The 20382-nt window shown below is 29.1% G+C and overlaps 1 protein-coding gene across 6 annotated transcripts in view; it reads left to right on the plus strand.

Annotated features, from left to right (window-relative positions):
• Positions 1–20382, plus strand: part of grh (grainy head) — a 178600-nt gene that overhangs the window by 116691 nt on the left and 41527 nt on the right. The window contains exon 1 of one of the 6 annotated variants that reach the window (XM_076404846.1): positions 18446–18668. The exons of the other annotated variants lie outside the window; for them this stretch is intronic. The gene's annotated coding sequence lies outside the window, so the exon portion shown is untranslated. Of the gene's footprint in view, positions 1–18445; positions 18669–20382 lie in introns of those variants that run through there. 6 annotated transcript variants of the gene reach the window in all.

The raw sequence follows: 20382 nt of genomic DNA on the forward strand, positions 1-20382 counted from the left end.
TTTTGAAATACTTGTATTATATTTTAATCCAGTTTACTAATAATAAATAATACTACCATTTATCCTTCCTTCAGCCTAAACGATCTTTCAAATCATCAATTTTATTCAAGCATTTTTAAAATTCTTAAATTAATAATAAACGATTATTTTAACATTTAAACACCTAACACAGTATCTGCGGAACGATCTTTGCAAATTCATTATTAGTCTATTTTGCCAAAATTAATGATATTATTTCAATATAATGGGACTATTCCTGTACCTAGATTCTAGTAATATAATAATTTATTTTATAAAGCCATCCATTGTGGATCATTTATCTAAATGTAGGTTTTCACCTAATATCAAAAAACAGACTTAAATAACATAATTAAGGCAACCTTAGTGCCAACTGCTTTCGGTTTCTACTTCATTTGAATCTTGAGAGCATATATAATAGGTCAATAGAAAAGTCCCCGGCCTACCAAAGTAAAACACATTTTTTGGCAAAATTAGTTTTTTTATTCAACATAATTCCCATCAAGGGTGATACACTGATTATAGCGACCCTACAACTTTTCAATACCATTTTTATAATGTTATTTGTCCTTTGCTTCAAAATTGGCATCAGTTTCGGCACTCACCTCTTCATTCGACGAAAATTTGTTCCCAGCGAGCATTCTTTTGAGACCTCAGAACAGGATTTTTGCCATCGTTTTCACTGACTTGTGACACGGTGCATTGTCTTGGTGAAGCAGCACTTTCTTGTTCTTCAAATGCGACGATTTTGTCCTTCGAACGGCCCAATAATGCTATGTAATAGTCGCTGCTGATGGTCCTTCCTTTTTCAAGGTAGTGAATGAAAATGATTCCATGTGCTTTTCAAAATACAAACGCTATAACCTTGCCAGCCGACTGTTACGTTTTCCTACGCTTTGGAGCGGGTTCATCGTATACAATCAACCTAGATGACTGTCGATTGGACTTCGGAGTGAAATAATGGAGCCATGTTTCATCCATTGTCACATATCGACGCAAAAACTCGGGTTTATTAAGCTTAATCAAACACTGCTCCGAATCATCAACTCGTCGTTGTTTTTAGTCAAAAGTGAGCTAGCGCGTCACCCACTTTGCACAGAGCTTTCTCATACCCAAATATTCGTGAATGATATGATGTACACGTTCAGTTGATATCCTTAGAGTGTCTGCTATATCATTCAATTTCAATTTACGGTTATTCAAAATCATTTTGTAGATTTTTAAAACGTTTTCGTCGGTAACAACCTCTTTTGGCTGTCCACTGCGTTCACCGTCTTCGGTGCTCATTTCACCACGTCTAAACTTAGTGTACCAGTCCTTGATTGTTGATTTTCCTAGGACAGTGTCCGCAAACTCGGCGTCAAGTCAAGTTTTTACTTTCACTTTTTCTTTTTCCCTTCAAAAAGCAATATTTTATCATCACGTGAAATTTATTTTTATCTATTTTTTTCACTATAACAAAAGTTGCTTCACTCAAAATGCTGTAATTCTCAAACTAACAATCCGAGAGCTGTCAAATTTAAACACGCATCTTTTGAGGTTTATGGCTGACAAATGGCTGACAAAACATATGGATTAAATTCTAGTAGCGCCATCTATGTGTCAGGCCTGGGACTTTTCAATTGACCTTTTATAAGAGAATATTTCTTTCTAGAGTCTTAACATTTCAATTAATATTAATATCGGAAGGGTGATTATAACTGAAGTAACAACACAATTTTTCGTTGAATATATACTATATTCAACTCCATTTTTATATGAATCATAAATTATACCCATGAAGAGAAGTTAAACTTTAAACGAAATTCATAAAACAATGTGTATTTTATTCAAGAATTTCAAAAAATGAATTAACTTTAAAGACCCTTTATATACTTTGAAAAATTAGATTAATATAATCGAGACGAGAATTTAAGCCAGTACTAAATGTAATAAAAGTAAATGTCAACTAATTCAAACGGCAATTGTTTAAGTGTAAAATATCTATATATAGCTAGACTTGTAATTTGCTCTGTATAAAAAATACATGAGTATTTCATAAAAAATTATATTAGAAACCTTTATTGTTAACGATAAAACTATACTATCAATTAAAAGGTATAAATAACAAAGAACATAATAAACTGTGCTAATAAACTTCTTACCTGGTCTTACCCAGCCTGGTTACTGGCGTGACTGAGATCATTTTCCTTGTCGGATTTTACACTCTTCACACATACATCACACATTCACAAATATTAAACAATCACAAACATAAATTTACGACCATGCCACAGCAGGATTCGAACCCGCGGCTATCGCAACAGCAGGAGGACCGTCCCATCGCCTTTACCACTGCGCCACCAAACCGGCAAACTATTTATTTTGATTTAGATGCTTAATTTATCATTTTCAGCCTAGTTCGCTTGGTAGCTCACTAGTTAATGCGACGGTCCATTATATTGTGATAGTTGCTGATCCGAAACAATTTAGGGTATTTTTCATTTATATTTGTGAGTATTTTTAAGCAAGAATGTATAATTCGACAAAGGGCAACGGTCGGAGCCTAAGCAGTTAAGAAGTAGTCCAGTCCAAATATGTTAAACTCCAACTGAACAAAAGGAGACTTTAGATTGACATTTTTAAAAATTTAGCTCTTATTTTGAAACATAAAAACAATATAAAATCGAACATTATCTAAATAATAGTAGATCAAATTTATATATCAAATTATCAATAATGTATGAAACTGTTGCATTTTCAATCAAAAAGAAGCCTCCGTATCTAAAGGATCACAATTGGAATTTTGTTCCATTTTTTGTAGAGATTGATACTACTGTATTAATAGCAAATACAAAAAAAGTTTACTCTTTCTACGCCATGAAAATCACACGGCTATATGTCTATTTATAGACCATTTCAGTATGTCTTTTAATGTTATTGTTAATGTACATTATTTCTCTGTGACAAACGTAAGTTTATATCCATATTATTATATTTACTAATTATTTTCCTAGATAATAACAATATTGTGTGTAGCAGAATTTATATCTCTTTTACATTTTACTGTCTGTTTTATACCTAAGTTTTAATTCAATATTTATAGCAAAAACTATGTTTTTATAATTTTTTTTTCAAGTTTTATAGAAGAAATTATTTGAAAAATATATATAAGGGTTGTAAATTAACTTTGAGGAATTCGTCTGTATATGCAGTATGGCTTTGCTTTCACAATATTGTCAGGTATTTTACGTCGGAAAAACAATACGTGTTTTGAAGCAACCCAAGAGTCAATTCGTTGCGAATATTTTTTTTATTATTTAATTAATATATTGTTACCAGTCGTTTCCGTCTAACATACAATTTGTCTTTATGATAACTTAAAACTAGGTATATAACTAGGAGGACCCATCGGCCCTATCTCTGTCTCTGGTGAAATAATGTTTATACATGTCACTGCTGAATTTTTTAATAAATGCACCTCACTACACATCACTACACAAGATCAGATGCTTTGATTATTTTGAGTCTGTGTCCTATTCTGGTGGTATCCAATAGTTGTAATATTTCAATATTCGTGTGAGAATGGAGTCTTTCCTCATGCCTACTTGCAATTTTCTTGATTTCTTGACTGATGGTGGGTATCTGTAGGTCTCAATGTAGGTAATCAGTCCTATAGTATTTAGGTGCACCCACAATACCCCTCAGGACTTTGTTCTGAAAAATGTATATTTTATTTATGTTACTCTTTGCAGAACATCCCCATAATTGAACTCCGTATGTCCATATAGGTTTCAATATTTGTTATATAATAGCAATTTATTATGTACTGATAATTGTGATTTTTTTCCAATTAGCCATTACATTTTCCTATATCTCAGTTCCAGTTCTTTTCTTTTCTTCTTTATATGTCCCTTCCAGCGAAGTTTTGCATCGAGATTCATTCCGAGATATTTAGCATTGTTGCTATATGGAATGATAGTATTATTTAATGTTATTGGTGCTTGTACGGTCTGTTTATAGGTGAACTACACATGTACAGATTTACTTTCATTAATTTTTATTTTCCAAGCTTGTGTCTAATTATTTATATTGTTGCGAATATGAAAAAACATCGCTAGCTGAATTGCAGTAATTATATTTATAGCAATTATTCATTATGGTTTCGTTGCTCATCCTCGAAATTCTTTGGTATATTTATGTGTATCGTATAAAAATCACTACTTATCAATTACACTAATTACCTCAAATAGTGTTTTATTCTCTAGCAATTCAACATCTTCGTATTAAGAAAAACTATATTGTTTTGACTCAAATATACACAATAAAAACTAATAACAAAGAACGAATATAACTACAAAAGTCTTCGATCCCTTATCTATTGTTAATCCCTCAAAACTAATTAATTTCTGATCCTATGTATGTATATTTAGATAACATTACATTATTAACTACAAGATATCTGCACGTAGAATAACTACTCTAATAATAAACGCAGTATTTAACACTATATTATTCAATTTAAAACTAGCTTGCGGTTGAAATTGCAAAATCATTGTTAACCGTTATAATAACACAAGATGAATCACAGATTCTCTGATGAGTTTTATGTCGAGACACTCAAAGTATGTTATTTTTTTTCATTGTGTTTTTCCATTCGGTCTTTTATTGTTTGCTTTATTGAATATTTTTTTAAATAAAATATAATAGCATTATTGTTTCATATATTTCTAGTTTGTCATTGGGGATGGGTCGAAATTATATTAATGATAATACAGGGAAAATATTGCCACAATGATTTTTTTTATATAGATTATCATCACAATCGAATCTGTTGGATGTCAGTGCCAGTCTTATGTTTGAATGAGTGTATAATGTAATAAAATAAAATGCGGCAGTATCTTGTTATAAAATTCTCAAAAACATTAATGTAATTGTTGTAGAGAATTCTGTGTCGATTCTTATCTATTGAAGATTAACTAACATAAAATATTTCGGAAGTTTACCCAATGTTGTTAATCGTATAATTGATGGTGATAGTAATATTTATTTCTTCAGTGTTTGTTTAAGCAAAAATTCTATTCCAAATCTAGGTCGGTATGGTAAATGTATTTAGTTGATTTAGTTATGATTCCATATACTCTATCTGTGTACAGATCTTTGAGAACTATGCTCTAGAAGAAACTTAATATTTATCGTATTCTTAATCATCATAGCATTGCATATTGATGCTGCCCTCTTCTTCTTCTTCTTCATATCAGTCGACCTGACTGAGTTTTTTTTATTATTTAATTAATATATTGTTACTAGTCGTTTCCGTCTAACCTAAAATTTGTCTTTATTATAAGTTAAATCTAGGTATATAACTAGAAGGACCCATCCGCCTTATCTCAGTCTCTGTTGAAATAATGTTTATACATGTTACTGCTGAATTTTTTAATAAATGCACCTCATTATACAACACTACACAAGATCAGATGGTTTGATTCTTTTGAGTCTGTGTCCTGTTCTGGTGGTATCCAATAGTTGCAATATTTCAATATTCGTATGAGAATGTCTTCATGCCTCCTTGCAATTTTCTTGATTTCTTGACTGACGGTGGGTATCTATAGGTCTCAATGTAGATAATCAGTCCTATAGTATTTGAGTGCACCCACAATACCTCTCAGGACTTTGTTCTGAAAAATTTGAATTTTATTTATGTTACTCTTTGCAGAACATCCCTATAATTGAACTCCATATGTCCATATAGGTTTCAATATTTGTTATATAATAGCAATTTATTATGTACTACTATTAGCCAGTACATTTTCCCATATTTCAATTCCAGTTCTTTTGTTTTCTTCTTTATATGTTCCGTCCAGCGAAGTTTTGCATCGAGATTCATTCCGAGATATTTAGCGTTGTTGCTATATGAAATGATAATATTATTTAATGTTATCGGTGCTTGTACGGTCTGTTTATAAGTGAACTGCACATGTACAGATTTACTTTCATTAATTCTTATTGTCCAAGCTTGTGTCCAATTATTTATATTGTCACTTGCCTGTTGTAATTTTCGCGAGGCTTCTTCACTATTGTCTCCGACAGCTATAATCGCAGTATCATCAACAAATGTAGCCATCATAATATTTTCCGTTTGTGGTATATCACAAGTGTAGAGTAGATAAAGCATTGGTCCCAGTACACTTCCTTCTGGTACACCTGCTTTAGATTCTTTTATTGTAGAGTAAGCTTCTTCTTATTTGTCTCTAAACATTCTGGTTGTAATGTATGATTTTAATAGTTCGTTGTATTGTTTTGGTAGCATTTTCTGTAGTTTATGAATAAGGCCTTCATGCCAAACCTTATCGAAAGCTTGTGCTACATCTAAAAATCTAGCTGAGCCTATGTCCAGAACAGACAAAGCCTAGCTGGTAAAAAGGCGAAATCTTGTTACTAAATATGAAAGAATCGTTAATTTTTGAACGCAAGGGATTTTGTAAACATTCGAATTGAAATTATTTTATTATAAAAAATATTTTCGTTAGTCAAAACTCTACGTCCGAAAACCTACAGGTTTTTAAATTTTTTCTATCCTGCAAAATCAAAGTATAATGACCATTTTTACATATAACACATCAGTTATAATCATGGCTATAATTCATAATAGTTTTTCTTTACACGTTTCCAATTTTTAGGCAAACTTCAGATGTTATTTTTCAGTATAGTGCATAGTATTATACGAGTGCGAGATAAATGCATCAATATGCTTTTCCCAATTTAAAATTAGATTAAATTAAACTACTTAGATTAAATTTAAGAGTAACACATACCCTATAAGTTCATATGGTTTGGTTCGTTTCTGAATCTCCTAGTATCCTGTACATTATTCAACAGCTGTATTGATTCTACGTTGCTGTAATTTAATAAATTTATATCATCTTTTGAAGCAGTAACAAAATCGAACGTCTGAAAATAAAAATATGTTAAACAACATAACCCAAAGATTGTAAAGGAATATAATGCACATTAAAAACAAATCAATAAATAACTATCTGAGAAATCTAACAGATGACAAAGAAAAAGATTATTTGCTCTGAAAGCCTCCAAATACCGAAAACGATCATGTCTATACAATCCATCTATAAGAGACCTATGTGGAAATTGGGCAGCAAAAAGCGGAAGCATTTATTGAACATCTAGAAAAAACCTTCAAACCAAACTAACCTGAACAATTAAAATATTATATTACAGCCATAATATTCAACGAGTCAAACAAGAGGAAGCCTACTCTACATTAAAAGTATCTAAAGTATGTGTATGCGTATTGGCGCCAATTCTTTATCTACTCTACACTTATGATATACCACAAATAGAAAATATCGCGATGGCTACTATATTTGTTGATGACACTGCGATTCTTGTAGACAATAGCGAAGAAGTCACACGAAAATTGCACACCTGAAAAATAAAAATTAACGAAAGTAAATCAGTGCATGAGCAGTTCACTTATAATCAGACCGAACAAGCACCAATAACAATAAATAATATTATAGTTCTATATGACAACAACGCTAAATATCTGGGAATTAATCTTGATGCAAAACTTCGCTAGAAGGAACGTGTAAAAAAGAAAAGGAAAGAGGTGGAGTTAAAATATAGGAAAATATTTTGGTTATTTGGAAGAAAATCGCAATTATCAATACATAATAAATTTCTATTATACAGGCAAGTGTTGAAACACAACATAAATAGAAGTTTTCCAGAACAAAATTTTGAGAAGGATTGTAGGTCTCACGTAGGCACCCAGATACTTAGGACTGATTACGAGGCAGATTCGGAATGTCACTCAGCAAGTCAAAATAATTGCAAGGAGGACAGGCTCCGTTCTCATGTTTATATCGAAATAGCACAACCCTTGGATATCACCAGAATAGAACATAGACTGAAAATAATCAAACCATTTGATCTTGTGTAGTACAGTGTAGTGAGGTACATTTAATAGAAAAACAGCAGTGTTAATACATAAACACTTATTATTACACAATTATTGCACCAGAGACTACGATAGGACCTCCTAAATATATATTTAGATTTAAGTTATTGAAAAAACAAATTGTGGATTAGTTGGCAACTACTAGTAACAATGCAATAAATAAATTTTAAAAATATATTTTAAAGCGAAATATTGAATAACTTAAGTAAACATAACTAACTTTGTTTTAGCAGCTTTGAATAGTTAGTTTGATGTTTTAGTACAATCCTATATTTACATATCTGCAAGTCCTAGTATGCTTTATAATTGACTAATAAAACATTGTAACTGAAACAATGGTATATAAAGCTAAAATGTTTAATATTAATTAAATCAGTCCAATAATAATCAATACATGCATGTTCCTTAAGTTTTATTATTATTACAATAATATTTTCATTAATTTTACATTTTGTATTTAAAAATTGACTATAAAATCCATAAAATCTATTAAAACTGTTAAAAAAATAAATATACAATTGTTTATTTATGTTATCGATTAATTATATGCTATTGCTATACACTGTCTAGTAATCATACTAGGAAAAAATATATTTCCAGTAATAAACACATATAGCAATAAACGTTCAATAAAACAGTGAACTCACGTCATCTGAATTGATGAGGTTAGAATGTCGCAATGTTGCCACATCAAGTCTGGCTTTGACATAACAAGACTTTGACAATTATCGAAGTACTTAAAACTACAATTAATTATTCAGTTATAATAGTTTGTAGGTTAGGGTTGTGTTTTATTACATTTACCCTAATTTTGTTTATACCACCTAGTTAGAGTTAGAGTTCCAGGCGCGTTTTTTATGCAGTGCCACCTAACCAACAATTGTATATCCAAGTAGTATATTTTACTTTCATTAGATAGCATATTTACCTTTATTATTAGTTCTTGTTTCCTTCAGTACAGTGTTTCCTTGTGAAGTAATTTTGATATCATTATTTCTTCTTAGTTTGTTCTGTTACTACCTTGCAATTAATATATGCATTTACCATATATTAACTACAAAACAGTTAATATTTTTTCTCTCCTCATATATTTTAACCAAATATATAAATATATATGATCAATATTCTGAACACTTACACACATATCCGTGTACATAAATCTTTCACACTTTACAATAAGATTTCCTACAGTTATTGTATATTAATTATATACTCACCTTTAGTTGTTTCCACTCTCATCACCGTGTTTTAGAAATTGTCAGTATTGAATCATAATCCCATATTCAGAGAGTTTCAATATAGTGAAGAACTAAGCTGTTAATTTCCAATCTATAAAACATTTGTTCAAGGTTCCATCATTTGTCAATCTTCTTCAATGTATCTGATCGCGATCATCCAATCCGAAGGGGTTATTAACCATTCCTGTTTCCAGCATGAAGAACAATATATCTGCGATGGATTATTTATATATGTTGTGACTAATAAATCCTAATCAATTGTTATTTCAACGTTTACCTTTTTTCATCAACATTTGTTGTTCATCAACACTATTCATTCTGAAATATGCATGTCCCATCTAAATACACATATTGAAATAATAAGTCCTCCTTGATTTTATTGTATGCTTTCAAAAAACTGTATTCATTAAAAGCAATGTCTGGAAGTTCCAGTAGACCTCCTGGTGGGTTATCCTTACGCTATTTAAATCCTTTATTACCTAACAGTCTATGAAAGGATGCCCGTCTATGACACGCCTCAGAGAGCTGTATATCTCTAAGCTTTCTATGGATACTTTTGAAATTAACAGTTTCATCTGAAATAATTGTGTAAAATTATGTTTATCTTGAAAACACTACTCGCTGTTTTTATGCATTTCATATATTTGTTCTCTGATAAAGCTAACATCAAGCTGATCTTGATTCGTCACCCCCTCGTATAAGGACAGTCTCTTTCCGGTTAATCCAATATTATATTTTTAATTTTTTTAGATATTTTAGTGACTGAATACTAATATTCAGTGCATTTGCAATGCGCTAAAAATATTTTTAATAAAATGGGCAGCAACTTAATATTTAACAGTAAAAATGCTTACCTCTATCGAATTTTACTGGCAAGAGGGGGCCCCCAATAACTGTTCCTATCCAAAGTAACTGATTAGAAACGCAATCTGTTCTATCTACGTTCGACATTTTCAATCAGAGTAATAATGAGCAGCGATTTGAAATTTATCAAAAGAAGCAAAGCGTTAAAACAACGTATCCCGGTTTATAACATGTAGCTTAATATAAAAAGAAATAATTTTAATAAAGCGAGTTAATTGAAAAATAGTGGGTACCGCCACTGCTCGATGAACTTTTTTTTACGCAAAGCACAGCTAAATAAAAAAAATGCATAACGTGCCTCATCGGCTTGATTATGTTACTTTGGACAATATATCTTTTGGTCATACGTTCTCTTCTCGTATGTAGGGCATCGAAAGAAAAATTCGACTGCATCCGCAGCCGAAAGATAATTTCGTCTGGTTAAGGTTACAAAACAGCCTTATTTTCGTTCACGTTTTCGATGTATTTTTGTTTTAAAAGTATTGCACTTGCCCACCAATTAAGTTGATTGCATGTACCGCATCGCTTATTTTCAAAAAATAACGTTATTACGCTTATTCTGAATTCTTTTAACTGCACTGTATCGCGAATTATTGTTTCCCTTCACTTGTTACGTATATGGGGAGTATTTTAATTAATTTTTCTCGCATATAATTATTGTTTTCGGAAAAAGTTCACCCGATACGTTTGAGTTTATGCCCTATTATGTAATGCGTTTATTATGAAATATGTGGTGATTTGTTGTTGATATATTGTTATATGTTGGTACACACGATTTAATCAATTTTTATCAACTGAATTAAACAATTGTTCGTATATTTATATGTTTCAGTCAGGCGTTTTTACTCTAAGTTCTTCATTCCAGGTTTTCTATTACCTGGCATTGTTTTTGGAACCATTAAATATTTTTTCTAAATTTTCGTAAATAATTAGGATATTGCAAATATATTTTAACAGTCACTATTTCCTCAAGGGTATTTAATGTTTTATAAAATTATTATAATATTTTTTAATTGTAATTATATTAGAATTAATATAACAGCATTATTAATATCATTTTTACCTTTCTTACAAAATACTATAATGTCAAGTTTATTGTAGTTGGACTATTGATTAGTCATCAGCCAGTTCTTGGTCTTCGTTGATTATCTTGGCCACCTCATTTTCCATACTTACATCAGTAGGTATCGAGAATTTAACTATATATCTTAAATAATTCATCGAGGAGACTTGATCTTGTATGGTCAGAAGCCAGCGTTCCATCATTTAATCTTTCTGATATTAACTAAAATTTCGAGGCTACGTTGTTAAAAATATTTAATTGCTTTAATTACTAACATTTGCTACAAAGTAGTTCTCTTTTATTGATAATGGGATAAAACTATCTACTTAACATGTTGCCCTGTATAGAAATAGTTTCTTAAATTTACTATATATTATTGAAGTTGCTTACCGATAATTGTTTCTATATATTATCATACTAAAAAATAATATTTTACCAATAATAGTTCAGAGCAAATAGTTTTTTCTAATGTTGACATATTTGTTGTCTCAATAGACCTTTGAAAAATTTGTTGAATTAAACAGTTAGTTCAAACAATTTAACAAAATATCTGTTTCCCATATCATCAAATATTTAACAATTGTAATATATTTTAACTCTTGTTTCAATCACTATTAAATAAATATGCATTCTTTATCTAATATGTTTAATATAATATTATTTAGTTTAGTAGTTTTAGTTAATTTCATGTATTCATTATGATGAGTAGTACTCTTCTTTATTTTCCAAATTCTTATCTGTTCTGTTACTAGCTAGTACACTTTCTTCCATCGCCATTTAAACCTTCTTTGAATTTTAAGATTATCCAAGAACTACGCTCAGCTGATTCACGGAACATATATGGGAATAAGTTTCCAACAGTACGTAAATTTTCCCAGATACATACTTACAGTTTTGGAATCAGTTGGATGTATATTTTATTTAATATAATGTAAGAGTATTTTCTCAATGTTCAATACATATTTTTATTTGTATATCTTTATTTTATCCTATTCTTTTTTCGGATATACTTAAGCATATTATCTTATTTATATATCTTGTATATATATATAACATTTTATATATATATACATTTTTTAAACTGTTATAATTTTAGAGCACCAGATATAATAATACAAATATATATAATAAGTATTTAATTATATTAATATATATATATATATATATATATATATATATATATAATTGAGAGATAGATAAACAGATAGATATGTCCACCTGCAAGTGTACCTTGCGTCCCATTTTAGTTACGAACAGCTTAAGCAATATTAAAACACAATATATTGCGTCAATCTTTATTTCACACATGTGTATTTTCTGACATTTTAAAACTAATCAGATAGAGTTGCTTAAGCATGAGCCTTACGCTCATTTATCAAGTAACATTTGTCATGGTAGCAACATGAAACAGTTCCAGCTATCAAGAAATTAGTTGATTATTTTAATAAAAGCGATCTTACGGCATTTTTCACATTCAATTCAACTGACGGATCAAACATGATGTACGCCTTTATGTATCTGTCAAAATTGATACAAGATACGTCTAATTATAAATGTTCTACATAGCTGAGGATTTTATTTATGTTGCCCATCAGTAATATCTACGTAATATCCGGATATTTATATGGTTTTCCTTGTGCATTTTAAATTAATAAATAAATCTACGTTGTTGTTATCAGATCGAAATAAAAAGACCTGCTCAGCTTCTGTGGATTTCCGTGATCTTTTTTTTGTTTATAGCAGACAGTCCACTTTTTCCGTTCTAAAAAACTTGTTTTAGTACCATTTAAATTTGACATTTAATTATTTCGATTGTTTGATAATGCGATAATGTCCTTTGTTGCGATATTCTCAGAGAGATTAAATGTTTAGCCTCCGTTACATAAATAACACTATTTTATAATCAAGAAACTCGATATTTCGTAAATATATCTTAGATTTTAAAAATGTTCTTCAACACTTTATCTTCGAAGTTAAAAATATTTTTGTAATAGGGTGTGGCTTTCTTTTCTTATACATTTAATACCGAACCTCAATTGTAATCCATCAAATACAAGACGTAGTATGGTATAAATGTTTAAAGATTATATGGTTTCATCTCCAGTCACTCTATTGCTTATTTTAGAAATATTGTAAAAATTACTGGTGATAAGGTTTTAAGTCTCAAACACTGACTCGCTCTAATATTGCTTTAATTTAGTGATTAGGTGTATTAAATATTTTTCTATAAATCCCTATAAAAAAATATCGATATATTCAAAATACTATAATACTAATAATTATGAGAAAAGTGCTATAATTAATATAATTTTTAATATACATTTTTTAATTTTTAAACTGCTATAATTTTGGAGCACCAGATATAATGATACAAATATATATAATAAGTATTTAATTATATTATATATATATATATATATATATATATATATATATATATATATATATATATATATATGTATATATATATATATATATATATATATATATATATATATATAATCAGTTGCACTAATAAGTTGCTGTATATAACAAATCAGTTGCACTCAACAGCTATCTTCGGAAATTTTTGGTTTTCCAATGTCTTCTTGGTATTGATAAGCAACAGCATCGATATCACTACATTTATAAAATGTTGAAACTAATATTCACCCTAAGTTTCAACAACATTAGCTAATGAAAGAAATAAATATATCACGATCAATATTTAGTAGAACTATTTTAACACAAAATGAATTTATCATTTTTTATTATTAATAAATTGTTACTAGTCGTTGACAAATAACCTACAATTTGTTTTTACAATAACTTAGGGTATATATCTAGAAGAGTCCGTCTTCCTGACTTAGACTCTATAATAATAATGTCATTTATTAATTAACACTGCTTTTTTCTGTAAAATGCGCTTCACTACGTTACAAGATCAAACGGTTTTATTATTTTGAGTCTATGTCCTGCCCAATTGCTATCCAAGAATTGCAATACTTCGATATTACCATGAGGGGGTAAGTCTCTTCTTATACCGATATGCGATTCTCTTGATTTTCTGAGTAACAATCGGTATCTGAAAGACTCGGTATAAATAATATTTCCTATAATAACTCTTAGGACCTTGTTCTAAAAATTATCATTTTTATTTATATTACTTTTCGGAGAACATCTCCACAACTAGATTCCATAGGACCAAATTGGTTTAGAATGTCTTTAAACAACAGCAACATTATGAATAACAGCAATTAACTTACACATCTTTTTATAAATCAAATGCAGTTCCTATTGTTTCTTTATAATGTGCTCATTTATTGTTAATAATTAATTGAACTTCACAAGTCCTAAGAGATATAAGTGATAAAAGAAATTAAAATTGTTAATTTCCATAGACAAATCCAAAACAATCAATAAACAATAGTAGACAATATATAAACAAAAATTGTTAACAAATAAATATTTTATTTTCACATTTTAATGCCAGTGTATAATTATACTATTAATATTGATTGAAGATTTAAACAATCATTGATGCTATATTACGTATATATACCATATATCAGAACATTCTTCGCCAATCACTCAAAAATGTGTTTTCCATCAAGGTGGTCTGTCTGATCGTTTATCAGGACGTTGCATTCAATTCTCATTTAAAATTTTAATCAATTTCATGTCTCAAATATCCGAATATGTAATACATAGTTTCTAACTTACATATATACTGTTATGTATAAATAAATTTATATCTTACGGTTTTTGTTAACATATTTGTGTTTTTTAATCTTTGGTAATATATATTCGAGGAATATTTTAGGTATTTTAGCTACACAGTTGTCGAAAACTCACTCCATCAAATGTTGTGGCATATTATCACTATGAAAACCAAAGAAACATATTAGATTATATGGAATTAAATTTAACATATAATAGCAAATATTTATAATGAATTTTTATTCATATATCTACAATTTACAGTAATTAGTGATATATCCATTTTTAACAACAAACAAAACGAATGTATTATTTATAATAATTTAATGCCATGTACTTCATTAATAATTCACAGAAAAACCGTAAACGTTTTATAATAAAATTACCACAATGGTAAATAGAAAAAAGGATTATTAATTACTAAGAAAACATTAAAAATATTTCATATCGTATAAAATAATCAATAAATTTTTTCGAAAACTCATATTTTTTATAAAGAAATAAAATCACTCTATTAATAATATAATATTACGATAAATAAATTAAAATTTAAAAGAATATTGAAACCACCCTCACACTTAGAATATAGAAAATGTGAATGAAATCCGAAGCGTTGATGTATTTTCAGGTCAGATGATCCTTTTAAATTCGAGTTTAAGAAGGGTTTCTATATATTTTAAAACAAAAGCTCAACTGACATGATGGCCATCATTATCACCAAAGGCAGGTAAAATTCTCTTATCATTGATCCCCCAATAAATCGAACGGTGATGTTTAGGGTTTGTAAAAAAATTTACGTCTGTTGTAAAAACTTGACTAGTCTGATAATATTTTTTTCACCATCAATAGATTTTAAATAAAGAGTTTCTTATAACAGCCGATACAGTCAATATCATCTTCTTAATTGAATTTGGACCAGTATGAATAACGTTAAGACGTAACAGTCACTCTAAACAAGAACATTCAAGTGTTCCATATATTTTTATCTTTATAAGTCTGAAAAGTGAAAAAGATTTATAAGTGAGAGAAAATATACAATCGATTCCATAAATTGAGATGAAATATCATTATTACCACTAGATTATCTAGACAAGCATCCTTTCAAAACAACATATTATTCAAACAACTTATCGAACCATTCACCAAAGGTACAGCAATGTTATGAGAGTGACTGAGGAAGAAAAATGTAACAATAATAGTTACTGCTACTATAATTTAGTGAAAATCTACAAATAATAAAATATAGCTTCCAATAAACAAAAGACAAACTGTTCAATACCAGAACATTTCATCTGCTATTTCATTCATTCCATATTAAAATTTTATCAGGACCTACTCTTCTTGAAAGTCATGAGTTGTAGATTAAAAATGTAGAGTAAAAGGATCCAGCAAGTCTTCTAGGCTGGTTAGTTTTAATCTTAATTCAGACCTAGAATTGTGGAGTAGAAGTAAAGTTTTCATTTCATTTAATTTCAGAATTAATTGTTTATGAATGAAACAATAATTTAGGCTATATTATGTCTAATCTGTACCGTATAATCTGAAATTATAATAGTAATTGTTATATTCATTTTTATTGATCTAAAATTGGTAAAATATTCTCTACCAAATGACGGCTTTATTGAACAGGGCTCGAACATACAACATTCACGTCAGTAAGGCGAGTGAACTATTTAATAAAACTGTCGTGAATTGAATATTTCAACCTAGCGCTAGAACCGATTAAATATATTTTAAATTACGAAAAAAAAACATGTTTCTACACTTACTAAAATCAGCTCACTAAACCACAATCAATTATTAGGAATGAGAACAAATCAAAGGTCTTAACTTCACATTGTTCAAAAGCAGTTTAAACTATTTGCGACATACTGGTCGCTCGAACTAGTTAAATGAAAAGATAAAAATTGATAAAGTGCATTGGTATTGTTCAAATATTTCATGGGCGCCAAGTTATCCATCACAAAGAATTTCAAGGCTGGAAATATTTTCAATATAATGTAATGAAATGTTTCGAAAAAATGGAAATGTTAATATAATTGTTCACTAAAGACAAATAACATCACAGCAAGAAATATATTAGAATATATACGTGTAATAAAGTGTATCATTAAAGTATTGGACATAAGACAATATAAACCATCTACAAAACTTAACCGTCAATCACCCTAGACCATAAAAAATCGTCTGCCTTTTAGAGCCCTTCGTAGTTGGTCATCAGAAGTCCGTGGGTTTCGTGAGACTGAAACCATAAACTAAGGGTTATAAGTCTGAAGGGTCCGACTGACCAAGAATGATTACTATCCCAATATCAGGAGTATTACACCATTTGTGTTTTAAGCTTTAATACCCTGTATTTGGAACTTGAAAAGATATAAAACTAATTGAAGCAATAAATAAATTATATTAATTATTAGATCATAACAAACACCATATAATTTAATACATTTACAATATGTCAAAGATTTATATGAACCTAAACTTCATTTGTTGTGTAAAATGTCACTAATTTAGGGACTTTATTTTAAATAATTGATTCTTTAGTTAAAATATATTCGTTAATATATAAATATGTGTAAAACTATATAATCTTGTTATATTATATAAAATAACAACTCCTTTATTCAATATTAACGTCACTAATTTAGTGATAGTATTTTAAGTTCTGACTTTTATTTTGTTGGAAATATATTCATTATTAATAAAGTTATTAATTATCTTATTACACAGTTGCTTATTAATTTATAAATTAATTTATTACAACTGTTCTGTTGTACTTGTATTAATACATCAGTATATATTACCCAAATGAAAATAAAACTAAGCAACATAAGCTAAACCTAAGAACAATTAATTCTATTCAATATACAAACTCGTTATTCAGTTATAATGACGAATACCGACGGCAATTATGAATTATCAAATACTCATTATCAAAAATAAAACTAAACTCGAATTTTGATAGATAATAAATAATTTATACAAATTTTATTGGTTAATTATAAACCGAAACGTAAATTAAATGTCCGGTGAGCAACGCCAAAGTGAATCGAATAAAATATGTATAATACTATTTAATATTTATTTAATTTTCAAAACATTGTAATTTATTTGTTTGTCAACCATCTTACCAGGAGTATGATCATTTTTTATGAATATTTATTAAGGAAAAAGCATAATTTTCCCATTAATATATATATATATATATATATATATATATATATATATATATATATATATATACGAAGTTCTACATGTAGAGACAGAAGTTCTGTTCAAGGTGGAAAAATTATTTTAACACAACTGTATAGGGTTATTATTTCGTCCAGACTAATTTGAATAAAAGAATAAGGGAAGATATGGGACATTCGGGACTACCTGGAGCTAAACAATGAATCCCCGAAGGACGGAACTGTCCATGTTGGGTCATCCTTAGATGACCGGTCCACTTTGAGAAAGGGGTCAATTTTTGGACACCCCATTATGCGAAACATTTTTTTATCGGAAATGACATCCTGATTATTAAAAAATCGCCACGCATGCGTGAGGTGACCATAGAGCCCCATTCCAACCTGTTAGCTTGATTCTACCTGGTCACCGCTGTTCAGTCTGACCATAGCCACCAACAAAACCAGTACACACACTCACACACAGATCTATATATATATAAGAAGGTTACTTAAGAGAATCGGAAATTTTCCGTTTTATGTTTTCAACTACTGGTTCTTTTTAGTGTAAACATGTGTAAAAGTTATGGTGATAGTGTTTGATAGTGGGAGTTTTGGTGTTTTTAAGGATAATTTCTTGTTCGATCTTACTGTTTTTAAAGGTAAACAATTTTTTTAAAAAAGCATTTAGTAATATCGAATATTTTTTCAGTGCCACTAAACAAAATATATCTTTAAAAAATGTATATATTGAAAATTTTAATTCTCATCGATCATTGACGCAATCGTTTTTCAATAACAATAATAACATATATAGTAATAAATAAATAATGATGCCCAAAAGCCGCGCATTATTATTTATTTATTACTGTTAGTAGCAAGTGAGGTATTTTAAATAAAACATTTATTAATACCCAATAGCGGAAGCCTTAAAAAATCGCTATTATCAATGAGATATTTATACTTCGAGAGGAGGTGAATTAAATCTCATCAAGAGAGTTAAAAATTAAAAATACGCGGTTTATTATTGTCATAGTGTAACTTCCTATATCATAAACCGTTCATAATAGGATATAATTTCCTATATACTGAACTGCAATTAAATTATAAGAAATTCGGAAAATAAACAAAATAACCTACAATTTTTTATTCTTCGTATTGTAATAATTCCAATGATTATATAGTCAATGTATTATATTCCTTTTCTATTTCTACCCCTAACTATTTACTTATTCGTCCTAAACATAAGGGAACATTACTGCTATGCTCTACTAGCAAAATAAATTCGGAAAAAGATACGGAAAGCGCTAGGTGCCATTTCTTAAAAGCGTTATGTTGATTTTGGGTTTCTCAAACAGATTTTTTGTTATTAAGCCATTTACACTGTTTGTTGAGGTCTTGTTTGATTTTTTCGGTAAAAATAACTCACCACGCAGTCAAAATATATGGATGTGAAACAAATATTTGATTAACGAATGGTCAAATGCTAACGAAAGTACTAACATATAGATAACAGAACGTTTTTTTTAACTACTATTACGTTATTGGAATTTAGTTCGATTTTTTTTGTAATATGTTGAAAAAACTCATTTCTGATTCATCATTAAGCGCAAGTAAAATTATATAAATCTTTATAATATCTACGTTAGCAACCGTAATACTAAGGAAAGGGTTATTATAATGGACTAGAATGATAGCCTGAGGCTTAAGAAATACCCTATACCGACGAACAGGGTTGTCCAAAGCTTTTTTTCACCGAACATATATGTATAGCTTATAAGCCCGTTCTTGATTTGGATAAATATCGATATACATTTTCTTGATATGGCCCGTCTTGTTCCAATTAAGGAACGGATGTTTTCATTTCGCTTTTTTTTGTTTCGGTAAAGCCTTTTTTAATGTGGAAAACAAGTTCTCTCGGTATGTAAATTTCAATTTGGCGAATTGTAATCAGCCGGCATCTTGTTCCTTGAAAATCATTAGTGTAATATTTTAATTGTCAACCGAAATAAATAAATTAGTTTTCGGCATGCCATATGTGACTGATTAAGTCCCTCTCGTTATATATGTGTGCGTTTTTTTCTTTTGTTTTAATTTAGTCCTTGACATTTTCCAATGATAGAAAACACTACGCTAAAGCACTACCCACTATTAACATTTTATATTTAAGATAAACTATTAATCTACTTAAGTTAATATCAAATTCTACTAATAATCTTCTGAAGGTATAACGTAGATTAACCACACCCAGTTGAATACCTTTAAATTAGTTCAGTCTCACGTATAATTTTTTTTTATTGTCTATTATAAAAGCATTTGTTATTTTAAAATTTCTAGTTAAAAATATATTACTACAGTTAAAATGATCTACATTAT

Source organism: Rhynchophorus ferrugineus, unplaced genomic scaffold, assembly GCF_030347505.1.
Source record: "Rhynchophorus ferrugineus isolate W39M unplaced genomic scaffold, kcgeb_rfMv2 rfM5, whole genome shotgun sequence".
NCBI classification, from domain to species: domain Eukaryota; kingdom Metazoa; phylum Arthropoda; class Insecta; order Coleoptera; family Curculionidae; genus Rhynchophorus; species Rhynchophorus ferrugineus.